Raw genomic sequence first — 15855 nt, 5'->3', positions numbered from 1 at the left:
ACGTGCAAAATTTTGTTACCGCATGAGTTCACCAAAGTCTCTGTTTGTGTTGCCGGTGCGAAAGAAGGAGTGGATGTACTAACCCTACCTGAGCCGTGTTGTGTGAATGGCTTGACTTATGAGTCAGCCTGGTGTACAGTCTTAGAGGACAGTTTATGCTACCTGTACTTGCTCAATGTCACAAATGCTCCACTAAAACTTAAAAGTGGTGTAAAGATTGGAGACTTCCTAGTATACCCAGCGGCCGTAAAGGTGTGCCAGGATTCCTCAATTCCTACTCTTCAGACTGATGAGACGCCAATCGGTGTATGTACTATTAACTCTACGGGATCTGCGCCGACGCATTCACCCGATATGCTCTCACATCTCACTTGCACAGATTTCCCAGAACATACACCTCAACTTCTCGACCTTCTGACCTCGTACAGAAACGTGGTTGCCTTACCCGGTGAACCGATGGGTAGAACAGACCTTGTCAAACATACGATTGAACTACTCCCAGGAACTCAGCCGATTTACATACCAGCGTATAGATTGCCTCACAGCCAGAGAAAGCAAACAGATCAAATGGTACAAAACATGTTAGACCAGGACATTATTGAACCCTCTGTCAGTCCATGGAATAGCCCACTTTTCTTAGTACCAAAGAAGGACGGCAACCTTAGACCAGTAGTCGACTATCGTAAGGTCAATTCTGTCACCGTTCCAGACCGTTTCCCATTACCTGTCCTCACTGATTTGCTAGAATCCCTTGGTGACAATAACGTAGTCTTTTCATCTTTAGACTTCCTCAGCGGGTACAGGCAGGTCGAAATGGAAGAGTCCTCTCGCCCAGTCACAGCCTTTAGCACCCCTTCCGGACATTTTCAGTTTAAGAGACTCCCTTTTGGTCTGAGAAATGCTCCTTCCGTGTTCATGCGACTTATCCATTCAGTCTTCAGCGGTATGATGGGACACTCTCTTTTTGCTTACCTAGATGATATCATTGTTGTGAGTAAATCCATCCCTGATCATTTTACCAAACTCCAGCAAGTCTTTGAACGCCTCCAGCTCGCAGGCCTGAAAATCAATCTCAGTAAATGTGACTTCCTGCGAAAGAAAATCAAATTCCTAGGCCATGTTGTAGATGCACAAGGCATTCATACTAATGAGGATAAAACTAAGGCGATCATTAACTTCCCAGAACCTACCACTACCGACGCTGTACGAAGTTTCCTGGGCCTCAGTGGCTATTATCGTCGCTACATCCGGAATTATGCGCAGATCGCCGCTCCTCTGACCCACTTACTCAAGCAGAATGTGCCCTTTGTTTGGACTATCGACCAGTCACAGGCTTTCCAAAAGCTAAAGACAGCTTTTGTAAATGCCCCTATTCTAGCGTTCCCTGATTATACCACACCCTTCCTTCTCCGCACAGGCGCCTCAGGCACTGGACTTGGTGCCGTTTTGATGCAACTCGATGAAGCATCAAGGAAGCGCGTAATAGCGTATGCTAGTCGCACCCTTACAACCGCTGAATGTAACTACAGTGTCACAGATCTCGAAGCGCTAGCAGTAATCTGGTCCTTAAAACATTTCAGAGATATAGTCTATGGTTATCCAGTGCATATCCAAACAGACCACCTTCCACTATGTGATTTGTTCAAGAATCGCAACCTAACAGGTAGACTAGCTAGATGGTCTATCATCATCCAGGACTTTAATCCCACTTTTCAGTATGTACCAGGCAAGTTGAATGTAGTTGCAGACGCACTCTCACGTCACGTAGCAGCAGCTATAACATCACTGCAGCCTGAAGTAACTGAAAATACTACACTAACGTAGTTGTTCGAAACTTTCAACGCCAAGACCCCATGTGGTCCAAAGTCATTTATTTCCTAGAATCTGGCGATGCCTCGACCTTACCTACTCTGCCAGTATCACTAGATGAGTTCATGCTAGATGATGATCTCTTGTACAGGAAAACACTGCTAACAGGCAAAGATATGCCCAATCGCAAAGTAGGCCAACTTGTTGTCCCCACTGCCCTGATACCAATGATTCTTCATATTGTTCATAATACTCCTCAAGCTTCCCATCCAGGTAAAGACCGATGCTTGCGCCAAGCACGTCTCAAATACTATTGGCCAACCATGCGCCGCGATATCAATGCCCACTGTGACTCTTGCCTCTCCTGCCACCGCCACAAAGGCTCAACCGGCTTACCAGCACCTCTCTTACAATACCCTATCCCGTCACGAGCATGGGAAACTGTTTCAATCGATCTCTTAAAACTACCTCTCACAGAATCTGGCGCTGAGTACTTGTTCGTAGCGGTCGACCACTTCTCCCGCTACTGTGTCCTCATACCCCTCTCTGACAAGACCGCGAAGAGCGTTGTGTGTGCCCCTGTAGATCACGTAATTTGCCCGTTCAGTACCCCTCATACCATTCTTTCTGACAACGGTACAGAGTTCAACAATAGCCTTCTAGATGAGATCTGTCGCCACTTTCATATCAGTAAGTGCAATGTCGTGCCTAACCATCTGGCTTCCAATGGCCTTGTAGAACGCCACAACCGAAAAATCTTAGAGTGCCTCAGACATCTAGGCTCCCATAGTTCGTCCTGGGATGACTGGATTCCCCAAGTGGCATCCTCCATCAATAGTTCCATCAATGCATCCATTGCTGAATCTCCCTTCTTCGTCCTCTTTGGCTTTGACAAGGACCTCCCATACTTTCTCTTATCCTCAAAGCCAGAACCCATCTACAACATGGATGATTATGTTAAACTAAAATTGGCCAACTTCCAGACAATCCACCAGTATGTCCAATCCACTTTGGCTTCCTCTCAGAAGGACATGCTGCAGCGCCAACATAAGTCCGCCTCTCCTATCACTATCAGTGTAGGCGATCTTGTCTTTGCTCATTCCCATACGCGTTCCTCCAAGTTGGATGACAAATTTACAGGGCCCCACCGAGTCCTCACTCAGCAAGGCAACAAATTTCACCTCCAGGACCTGTCCACTAGGGACACCAGATGGGTCCATGTCGATGACTTAAAGCGAGCACCCCGTGGCCTCGTGTTGGAAGAGTCCCTTACACAACCTCCTGCCCCCTCTTCCCCTCCTCCCATCCCTCAGTCTACTTTGTCTCCACCTATCCCTCAGTCTCCTTCCTCTCCATCTCCACCTGCTCATTCATCAATCAATCAATATCGGTCCAAACTGCGCTCTGCCCATCAACCTCTTCACGACCTCCCCCATTAACTCTACCCTGATTTTCTAGGTACGATGTTAGCGATCTCCCTGCTGGCAGTGCTGACCCTCCTGGGGTCTGGGTCAGGTCAGGACGATGGTGGAGTACGTCCCGGGGCCTTGGTCGGCTCGGGAGGCGAGGTAATGCTTATCGACGACATCGCCTCTTTGCCTACGATCTTGCGCCCCTGGCCGACGTAGCCATTGCCCTACCTGCCTACGCGCACCAGCTCCACGGAATCAGGAACCATCTCACGGCCCTCATGGGGACACACAACCCGAATGAGTATCTCTATAACCTTTTCCTCCCACTCTCCTGGCAGTTCCAATACATAAGTAACAGATTCACTGAGCTCAATGACACATTTTCCATTCAGACACCCGTGGGTCGTTCTCGTGTGAAACGAGGTCTCTTCGACTTCGGCGGTGAGATTCTGAGTGGCTTGTTTGGCGTTGCTACAGCCCGTGACATTTCTGGATTCAAATCTGATCTCACTCATTTAGCTTCAGCCCTAGAATCACAACGCCAAGTCATTAAAATCCAACACACTATGTTACAGAAGCTCACAACCCAACTCAATGAAGTCACGTCCACTCTAAACAATTTCACCGATATCTTACAATGCCACCTTTCAGATCTCAACGTTATCTCTCAGTTCTTCTACCTCAAACTCAACATGGATAATCTCCAACTGGCCGTTGACTCTCTCCTGTCTCAAGTCTCTACCTTGGTTCGTATCCTGGTCGATGCTATCAATGGACGTGTCACTGCCGACTTAGTACCTGTCTCGGCTCTCCGTTCTGTCCTGGAATGGGCTCACTCCACCTTCGGTCTCTCCCCAGTCCTCCCTTACTCTTCCCTTGAATATTATTATCCTGTTCTCGAAGCCACTCTTCTCACTACATACGTCGTCGTCCATATTCCTCTCCGTTCTGCCATAACCTTTACCTTTTTCCACATCATTCCCTTCCCTTTCCGCCTCAACAACTCCTTGTTACAGGTTTCTGTTCCTTCAGACTATTTCCTCCTCTCCCATGATCATCTTTCCGTTGCCTTCCTTTCTTCCACAGACCTCCAGCAATGTTCCTCCCTTACTCCGACCTCTCGTCTCTGTGCTGCCCACCTTTTCGCTATCTTCCCTAGCAGTGCTACACCCTGTGAGTCTGCTTTAGTTCGCAACCATTCCATCTACTCGGCCTGTTCTTTTGTCCCAGCTCCTGACCTCCCGGTCCACCATGCTCACCTCAACCATGTCCAGTACTTCTTCTTTGCTGTTCCCATCTCTGTCACAATCATGTGTCCTGGTTCTTCCGTTCGCTCCGTCCCCGCTAGTGGTCTCTACAAAGCCCCTGACTATTGTACCATCAAATCAGAGTCCGTCATCACTTACGCCACTCGCTATCACCAAGCTGTTCATAAACACTCCTATGACATCTTTCCACCAATCGACATGCCTTCAACCCTACCATCTGCCAACATTACCATCACCTCCCCTCACTTGCGCATGCTCACCTTCCTCACTGACAGTGATTTCATTATGGATCAATTTTCTCTGGCCTTCAGCCGTTCATGGGTTCATCCAACAGTTGTGTTTCCCCCTGTGGTTATCGCTTTCATAGGTTTTCTACTCATCATCCGTGCAGTGCATTGTTGTGTCAGAAAAATGGAACGTCGACTCCAGGAAATCAGAGTCGCTACAGGCATAGTACGCCCTACACACGACGTAGAAACTCCCTGTACTTAGTGCCCTCGCATTCCGTGACTACCATTGCCATCCAACAATTAACCAAACTGTGAACAGCACTCTGCCTACTAGACAATGCTGGTATTTCTTTCATGCATTACTGACTGACAGTGTATCCTACAGAAACTACAAAAAAAAAAAAAAAAAAAAATGAAGGAAGAACAACAATAGAACTCTCATATCTACTCCTTGTTTATCATGTATCAAACTATTATTGTGTAATTCCCGTTATGTTTATATATCCCTTCGACCCTTACTGGATTTGTACCTATTATTCCTTGTATATCTTATATGTATATATCCTTCTAATTCCCTCCCCTCAACATGGCCATGTCTCCCCTACTGCCCCTGTATCATACTTATCCATTGTACAAACCTCCCCGGTCCTGCCTTACTACTATAATCACCCACCATTTAACTCCTGGTGTCAGGAGACACCGTCTCAGCTACCCGGGGGAGTAGTGTACCCCCTCCACAATATGTCTACCCCCAATGTATATATGTCCCCCCCCCCCAATGCATACATGCCCCCACTAATCTTGCTAGGTCAGCACCCTTTCCCACGCCTGAAGACCGGCGTTATTGCGTCAGTACTTAGCAGACAGCCGAGAAGGGCAGACTGTTTTACTGTGAGCTTGTAATAAACTCCTTATCTAGCTGTTTGTACACGGAGTTTCTATCACCAAAGTATTGCAAGTTACAATATATATATATATATATATATATGGAGCCACAGTGGCAGAGTATGCTTTTTCGTGCGTGAGGGAACGAGAGCTCCCGTCCGGCCAGCGTAATAAACTTTAGGAGTGTTCACCAGACCACGCACTCCCTTGGCAGACATAGTGGATGCTGTAATTGAACCAGCGTCGCATACTGTAAAGTATCCTTACACCCATTCGGCTAGTGCGGGCCGATTACACTAGGTTCACTGACTACACACACATGCAAAGCCATTCCAACATGACAATCACACATACAGGCACTTTTCACCCTACACACAATTTTTACCAAACAGCCTAAGCCACTTGGTGTCGATACATAGCTTGTATCGTCCCCACTTACGTACGGATAGGCCGGTCCTACAGTGGACACTCAATGGCTAATGATGATCTATCTATCTATCTATCTATACATATAAATATATATATATATATATATAGTGTATCGCTTCCCCAATGCTTCTTCAGAACCCAGTGTATTTGACTCCATATCCACAGTTGAATAACCTTAACCTTGCCCTTAGCTCCGAAATTACTATTTTGGGTCATTTTTTACGTACATAATTTTGAATGGTTATTGCATTCTGCCAGGACTGAATGCTGGTCCAGAGTGCGAGCCGTTTGCAGAATCCGTTAATCTCACACAGTTGAGAAAGCAATCAACCAGAATACCAAATATTCTTGACCATAATTCCCACCTTTTCGATATGTTCCTGACAAATAATACAGATCAGTACAGGCTAGAAGAACTGTCAGCAACTGGATCCTCTGACCACAAACTCATCAAAGCTTCAATAGTTAGCCCCCCAAAACCTCTCCATTCTGAACCTGTCAGGGTGACCCAATTGCAATTTGATAGGGCAAACTGGGTTTGATTTAGAAATTATCTTGCTGACATTTCATGCAATGTTTCTTCTCTAGTGATGTCAATTGTACCCAGTCCCACATTTATGACTTAATAGTAGTTTTAATGGTTGTATTAATACCAAGTCAACAGTTCACTAAAAGATCAAACTCTCCAAAAAGGTTTGATAGCAATTGTGTCAGAGCATCGGCACAAAAGTCATTAGAATATAACTCTTAAAGTAAAAAACTTCTGAATCACGCTGTCAGTTTAAAATTGCTGGAAACCATGCAAAAGCTGTAATAAATCTCGCTAAATCTAACATTTTTCAAAATCAAGCATCAAAACTACTTAACAGCCCTAATGACAATGGAATATTCTGGTCAACTCTCAGTTCTTTCAATAATATGTTTAACTGGTCATCATCCATTCCCCCACTAAAATCTTCAGGTGGCAACATTACAAATGGCCCGTGTGTGAAAGCGAATATCTTTGCCAGTATATTTCCCAGAAATTCTACCATAGATGGAGTCAGCCAAAACGCCCCAGTACTAGAACTTGATTCTCCCCAAATTGTTTCACTTAATAAACAGACAAGATAAGTAAAATTCATCCTAGGCAACTTACCAACAAAGCTCCAAGCCCAGATAGAAATCCTCCAATTGATTTGAAAAAGTGTTCCCGTGAACTTGCCTCTGTTCTACCTAAATTATTCAGACTATGCATACTTACCTCTTCATTCCCAAATTCATGGAAAGAAGCCAATATCCACCCAATTCCAAAGAAAGGAAGTTCCTCTGACCCCTCTGATTACAGACCAATAACTGTCACATCTTCTCTTGGGAAAGTATTTGATATTTTAATTAATAAGCACATACTTAAACATCTTGAATCCAACAGCTTAATCAGTGATAGACAATAGGGTTTTTATTATGATAGATCCACCATTGACATACTCAATCTCCTCACTCATACCATCCATCAATCAATTGACCTACATGGAGAAACTCATGCAGTAGCCCTTGATATTTCTAAAGTTTTTGATAGAATGTGGCACCTTTCATTGCTGTTCAAACTCCCTTGCTATGGACTAACGTCTTTTGTTCCTCTGCTTTCCTCATATCTCAGCGACAGAAAAATAAGCGTAAAAGTTGATGATGTATAATCCATTTTCCACTCAATTAACGCCAGCATGCCACAGGGATCAGTTCTGGCACCAACCCTGTTCTTGGTTCATATTAATGATCTCTTATCTGTCACCCACAATCCCATCCACTCATATGCAGATGACTCAACACTTCTTATTTCATTCACACTCAGACACTCATTTACAAAATCTAGTATCTCTACCTCCCAACTCAGTACAGTCATCTCCATAAATCAAGACCTATCTACGATCAGTGAATGGGGACAAAACAAACTTGTCTTTTTTAATGCTAATAAAACTAAATATATACAATTTACTAATAGACAGGTATTGTCAGATTCGTATATTACCTTCAGTGCTACTAAAATTCTCGTCTCCAAAAGTATTGAAATTCTCGGAGTCTCACTTAACAGTGCCCTCAGCTAGACCTCTCGTGTCAGATCACTTGCTAAAACCGTCTCAAAGAAACTTGGACTATTGTACAGAGTCCGTAACTTCTTCACTGACGAGCAGTTGGCTATAATTTATAAGAGTTATGTTCACTCTGAGTTTGAATATTGCTCACCCATGTGGAATGGATGTGAAGAGGTTGCATTAAAACAACTAGACAAAATTCAGAACAAAGCTGTTGCAATTATTAATAACCCTGCCATTACTAATAAACTACCTCCCCATACAAGTAAGAATGAATGTTGCCTCCCTTGCATTATTTTAAAGATATTTTTATGGCAAATGCTCAGACGAAGTTGCATCCAATGTGCCACCTCTCCATGCCTTCCCTCATGCTACATGGGCATCTGGCAGCACCCATGACTGAAATGTCACACAGTCGTATTGCAGAAGTTCTGCCTATCAGAATTCTTTTAATCTCCGAACTGCATCTCTCTGGAACTCGCCTCCCCGGAGTTGTTTCACCCCAAACTTCAACCTGCAGATGTTCAAGTCCAACTCTTACAGATATTTTATGAATGGAGGACGCCAGTAATAAGGTGTATGGATTATTCTTTTTGTTCATTTGTTGTTCCTTCCTCTGTTCTGTTATTTCAATATATATATATATATATATATATATATATATATATATATATATATATATATATATATATATATATATATATATATATATATAAACACTTCAACACGTCCCCTTTTTTTTTTATGACGGCAACACGTGAAGGGGTAATATTTTACCCTGATTTCGGAAAATAAGAAAAAATAGTTCTACTCAATTTTTATTAAACCTAAAGGTGTCATTTGAAAGTATAATAATTAAAGTTTCATTTCCATCTGTAAATAAAACAAAAAAAAAGAAAACGTGATATTAAATGTGAAACTTAAAAAAAAAGCTCCATAACTGAACAAAATTGTACAAGCTTACGTGGAGGGGTGAAATTTACCCCTATGCACTCCTAACGCCCACACTAATAGTCACTGCACCAAGCACATACCTCTCACCCACAGAGCAAACACCAAACTGAAGCTATAGCCCTACCCAGCCCGGTCTCTCTATGGCAGCAGTGCCACCAGTAGAGGGGAGGTCGCGGACAAATTTATACACGCTTACGTACGGGGGTGAAATTTTACCCCAATGCATTCCTAACGCCCACACTAATAGTCACAGCATCAAGCACATACCTCTCACCCACAGAGCAAACACCAAATTGAAGCTATATCCCTACCCAGCCTGATCTCTCTATGACACATACAGTGCCACGTGATCAGAGTTGGCGTGGGGGTAAAATTTTGCCCCCGGACGCGTTTTAGGGATATATATATATATATATATATATATATATATATATATATATATATATATATATGTGCGTGTGTGTGTGTGTGTGTGTGTGTCAAGACATCTGTGTATCCTCAGTTCTCTTCTCTTTCTCTCTCACGTTCACCTCAGTTCCTGAAGTACGAGTATATATATTATGTTAGGATCGTTTTCTGTCTGAACAGAAGTGGATTATATCACGGGTCACGCCACCCATCTTCAACCCTTAAAGTTGGTAACCGACTAGAAGTTGGTGGTAATTGGTCGCAACCATGGTCAACTCACTTGATGAAGTGCTGCCAACTTCTTCCTTCATCCTTATCATTTTGTCTCTTTGTCTGCCCTCCTCCCTTCTTATTTCTTCGTTTCCTTCCTCTCAATTTTTATTACTCTCCTTTCCACTTCAAGTGGCTCTTCACTGAGTGAAAGTCTAATGGTTTCCTGTAATCCAGGAAACCATTTAACAGCGCTGCGTGGTATCCATATCCTGTAATTAGATTACAGGGTGGCTAAGAGCTGCTATGATGTTCATGCAAACTGGGTGGAGCTCCCTAAATAGTCCATCCATCCAGGAACCAAGCCTCCTATATTATTCCCAGCGCCTCGCTGTTGCAAAGAGCTGGCAACCATAAGAGAACCTCAGTTCTTTGCGGGGGAAAGCCCCGCATGGGCAGTTGCTTGCCTGCGATTGATGGGTCTGCTCGGCCAGACGGACAGGAGTTGATAGACGACATTCCTCTGGGGAAGAGAAGCATTCCTCTTTTCAGCCACAGGACGTCTTGTAAGGGTGTGTGATATCAGTTTTAGGGAGTATATGGCTTTGTACGTTTATGTCAGTTTTGGTTAACAAATGGCATTGTGTAGGGCTGAAGTGAAAAACATTTTGTTCAATGTGTCAGCGTCTCGGATCAAGATGGTTGAATTTCGTATTAAAGTTCAGGTTATTGTTGAAGTTGCGATAGGAGGCTTCAAACCACCTCTTCATTAGCGATTTAGTTCCCATATAACACCTTGTCATTATCGCGTTTGCTATTTGTGATTTTAATACCAAAACAGTTTGCATCAAAATTTTACTTGTAAATAATACTGAGGTGTAATGTGCAAAATAAATCGCTAATAAATCAGTTCTACAGAGTCTCAAAAGCAACCTAGGGTACTGACGAGCGTGTTCGGATTCCTATCGGAATTCTAACTGTGATTCATATTCGATGTTTCACCTACGTGGTTCACACCTGGCAGACTTTTACCTGTGTTATTGCATCAGTCTTCTGTTTTCCGTGGTACCGATACTGGAATAAGGTTCAACTGCCTGGTTATACAAACGCCCCTCAACTTCTTTCCTTTCTTCTGAAAGGAGGATGGCAAACTTCATGGGAAGGGGGACTTATGTCTGCAGTCCATCGGGTTTACGTTACACACGAGTCTGGTGCAACCACAATGTTACCTTAGCAGGTTATATTGTAGGGGAAGATTGGAACCTAGAAAATACAGATTATCTGGCCCAATGCCTTGAGTCCCGTGACGACTTATTATTTAATTCTTGTTGTTTACAAACGCTTTCTTTTTCAGCTTCGGGACGACCTCTCGTGAAGGTTGAATCAAACCACATTATGAGTAGTTCCCAGATTTTCTCTTAAGCTTATTATATTTTTTTTTCGTGTCCGACTCGGGGCAAAGGCTTCAGGGCCTATTCCCAAGTCCCAGTAGTCCTCCTTAGGGCCTAGTAGTCATCCTACATCTCCACATGCCACGACTTCGGCGCTAACACCCACCATCCATATTGAGTACATGCTAAGGTTGTCTCATACAGGACTGATATACTGGTATTAGCAGGGGTACTTTTATAACATGTCGGCGGTCATCAGGTAGATCAGAAAAGCTGAGAAGAAATGTCGAATGTAACAAGAATTAGATAAGTCATCGAAGTGAAAGAATTAATTATTCAAACGCAGTCAATAGGCATTATTCCTAAGCTTTCTTTTCTCGCTATTCCTCTATACTTTGGCCCGGTAAACTGTTAGACACAGTTTGTTTGCTTTTTTATTCCCACTTCTTGTTCGCCCAGAGAATGACTGAGAACCTGGATCATGGACCCTTGCGATCAAGTTACAGGGGAAGCTTAGGATCATGCAAACACTTGTCTGAGTTAATTACCCTCGTGCAGTCGATAGGCATCATTGTTAACCTTTTCTTCACGCCCTTCCATTTAATGCCACAGCACATAGCAGAAAATCATAGGAAATAATTGTGTTTAATGGTACTACTTCACTTACCACTCATGGCGCCTGGTGGTCTGCTGTTAGACTTGAACGCCCCAGTTGGAGCGACAACCCGACAGGCTGACGGCCTTGCATAGGTTCGATTCCCAAGGGGGTGACGAGGTTTTTCGATAATTTACTACTCCAATACACTCTGGGTTGATCTTGAAACACAGGGTGGTTCCTATACAACGTTCCTCTTCCACTCTACTGGGCGATATATTGTGCTTCGCTGGGACTACACAGGATCTTCTTTGCATCATTTATTCATTTCCTATTTCCACTCCCACGCACACACCGACACCAACAGACTGAACCGTCCCAACAACACACAAAATACCAGCAGATGAGTGTCTAGTGAAGCACCTGTATTTGGTATTACTGTATATACAGTATAAAAAAATAAAGATCGAATAGGGAATCTCTAATACTGCTTAGGTTCTAGTTGGGTTGCCAAGTGTTTATCGTCGAAAGAGAGATGATCAAAGTTTTTACAAGCAACCTTAAAACTTGAACTTAAGGAAGGACTAAAGTATGGAACCATCTTAAGTTGTGTCAAGGGGTGCTTGTATTTACGTTTCTCTTGACTCATTCAGCCACGTAACATTTCATATTGAGATAAGTGAAAAGTAAAGAGGAAGGAAGAAGCGAAGCGGTCTGTGATAACAGTTAACTGCTATAGAAACCAGTATAGCAAAAAATGGTTGGGACCCTTTGTAAAAAATATGTCCCCTGATCTCTGCATGAAAATTTGGGACTGTGAATAAAAGGCAGTTATGAGTGTTATTGTCTCAAGCTCATCTGAAACATTGACCCGGTGGACTGCAGGCTGAAGTTGTCCTACTGCACCTGCATTCCACCATTCTTCTTTCGTGAATAAGGAGAGAGCTGAACTATGTATAACCAGGCATGGGAGCCTCCTGGTTATATCGGTGCCACCACGTGAAGAAGCCTCTATTCAGCACAGACGTGAATGTGTGTGCGGATAATAGAAGCTGTAAGGGGGATCTGAAATATTACTTAATGTTTTCCACATTTTTTCATATTAGTAAAAATTATAATCTCCGCAAAGAAAACAGGGTTGTAAGAACGCGTCAGCTGTGAGTGCGAGTGTGAGGACGGAGAGTCATTTAGGAGGATGAAATAAGGCAACAGCTTTACTCAGGCACAGTCAAGCAGGGAGGGATACACAGTGAAACGAAATATGAAATGAAGAAAGGAATAAAATACAAAATGAGGGAGTAAAATACAAATGAGGTAAAGATACAGAATGCTGGGGAGAGAGAGAGAGAGAGAGAGAGAGAGAGAGAGAGAATGGTAAGGCGAGGGATAGGATCAGATGGAGAAGGGAAATTAAAGAAACGAAAAAATGATGGAGTACAATAGACGGTAGAGAATATTAAAAAAATAGAAAGATGCAAAATGAGAGAATAAAAAGTGAGAGAAAAAGCACAAACTTACCTGTATATGAAAGAGAAAATATGAGAAAGGATGAGGAAGCAGGGAAGGGACTTTTCCAGTGTTAAAATACTGCATTTAACCTGATCATTATCGCACAGTATTTTCAACCATCACTAAGTCATTGATCAATAGTCACCACACATTGCAATCTGTCAGTTAAATAAACTCACGATTGTGTGCATAATTAATTATGCAATATCATACGTAGCCATACTCATGATGGTGTGTGTACCCAGCCATAAACCCTTTGATCCTAACTTAACCTAACCTAACACAATCATGTACATCCATACTCAACCATGCTCAGGCATACACATCCATGCACATCACATCACAGCTAAACTTAGGATGTTGAGTGCACTCAATCACACTCTTCCAGAATCTAACTCGTCCACATCCTACCTAACCGAAATTGAGCTAACGTGACCTAACCTAACCTAACTTCTATCTATCTATCTATTACCAGACGCCTGAATCCCGTTTGGGGTGGCCACAAACAAATCGCCTCCACGTCGTCCTGTCCCCCGCCATTTCACTGCCCTGCTCCCAACTCACACACCCCTCTCTCATATACCTCTCCACCCCATCCCTCCATCTCATCCTCGGCCTCCCTCTCCCTCTTCCCCCCTCCACCTCACTCACATACACTCTCTTCGTCAGTCTTTCACCCTCCATCCTTTCCACATGGCCAAACCACCTCAGTGTGTTCCTCATAATACTTCCTATCACATCCTGAGCCACACCACAACGCTCCTTTATATCCTCATTCGTCAGCCTGTCTCTCCATGTGACTCCACAGGCTCCTCTTAAATAACTCATTTCCACTGCTCTCACTCTTGACTTGTGTCCTTCCAACAATGTCCAAGCTTCACTTCCATACGTTAGAGTTGGTGTCACAATACTGTCATGTAGTAACTTTTTCACTTCCATGCTCACTTCCCTGTTTCTTATTACTGCTTTCAAAGAACTAGCAACCTTTCTTCCCTGCTGTACTCTTTCAAGCACTTCACCCTCCAAACCTCCATCCTTACTCATCACACTACCCAAGTACTTAAACGTACTCATATTTTCCAATTCCTCACCATCCAACCTTGCTGTACATTCACTGACTTCACCTCTCTCAAAGACCATCACTTTAATCTTCCCTACATTCACCTTTAGATTCCGTTTCTTGCACACTCTCCCAGACTCATCCACCAAGCCTTGCAGCTCCCCTTCGTCTTCACTCAACAACACAGTATCATCCGCAAACAACAGTACAGGGAGTTCCAAACACTATCCTCTCTCACCAGGGCCACTCCAACATCCACTACCCTACCTTGTACCTCTTTTATTCCCCCATCCATGAACAGATTGAACAACCATGGAGACATGACACATCCCTGTTTCAACCCAACCTCCAAAGAGAAAAATTCACTTAGTTCACCATCCACACGCACTGCAGCCTTAGCACCATCATACGTACTCTTCACAGCATTCAACAACTTTCCATCTACTCCATATATTCTTAACACTTTCCACAATCCTTGTCTATCCACCCTGTCATATGCTTTCTCCAGATCCATAAAAGCCGCATACAACTTCTTTCCCGTCTCTAGAAACTTTTCCATTAAAGATCTAAGAATGAATACCTGATCTACACAGCCTCTTCCCTTCCTAAAGCCTCCCTCTTCTTCTCCAACTAATTCCTCTGTTCTTTCTCTAACTTTGTCAATAAGTATCTTACCTTACACATTTCCTATTATACTAAGAAGACAAATGCCCCTATGATTACCACACACTTCTTTTTCCCCTTTTCCTTTGTACAAGGGAATAATTATACCTGACTTCCAATCCTCCGGGACTCTACCTTCCTCCCAGGCCAATCTGCACATCTTCCACATCCATTCTACTGCTATCTCTCCCCCATGCTTCAGCATTTCACCACACACTCCATCAATTCCTGGGGCTTTCCCCAATTTAACTTTCTTCATTGCTTCCACAACTTCTATCCTACTGATTTCTTCCTGTCTTCTCATCTCCCTCCTTCTCCCAGCCATTCCCCAGCCACTTATACTTGCATTACTTCCATCCTGTATGTTCAACAATTCCTTAAAGTGTTCTCTCCATCTGCTCACTTTTTCTCTCTTCTCCACTAGTAATCTACCATTTTTATCTTTCACTCCCCTGCTAACCTCACTTCCACCCTGTCTTACTCTCTGCACCTCTTTCCAGAACATCTTCTTACAGTCCCTCCACTTTACACTCAAATTCCTTCCAAATTCCTCATTCACTCTCTTCTTACTCTCTCTTACTAACCTTTTCACCTCTCTCTTTCTTTCCACATATAACTCCCTCTTCCGCCTCTCAACTTCTTCCACGCCCCTATTTCTCATCCATTCATTGTATGCTTTCTTCTTTTGTGCCACAGCCTGTCTCACCTCTTCAGTCCACCACGCTGTTCCTTGCACCCCCCTCCGTCTTCTCTTCCTCCCACACACCACATCACATGCTGCACATATTTCTTCTGTAAATATCCTACACACACCTTCCACGTCCCCCATCTGCTCCAATTCATATTTGTCCAGTCGTTCCTCCACTTCTCTCTTATACTCTGCCTTTTTCTCATCCTCTTGTAACCTTTCCGCTCTCCTTGCAACTACTCCTTCCTCTCGTCTTTCCCTTCCATTTCTCC

Source organism: Coenobita brevimanus, chromosome 80, assembly GCF_032717465.1.
Source record: "Coenobita brevimanus isolate Jiangsu-jjx chromosome 80, ASM3271746v2, whole genome shotgun sequence".
In the NCBI taxonomy this organism is placed as follows: Eukaryota; Metazoa; Arthropoda; class Malacostraca; order Decapoda; family Coenobitidae; genus Coenobita; species Coenobita brevimanus.
The sequence above is the reverse complement of the archived record's forward strand: the minus strand, read 5'-3'. Positions refer to the sequence as shown.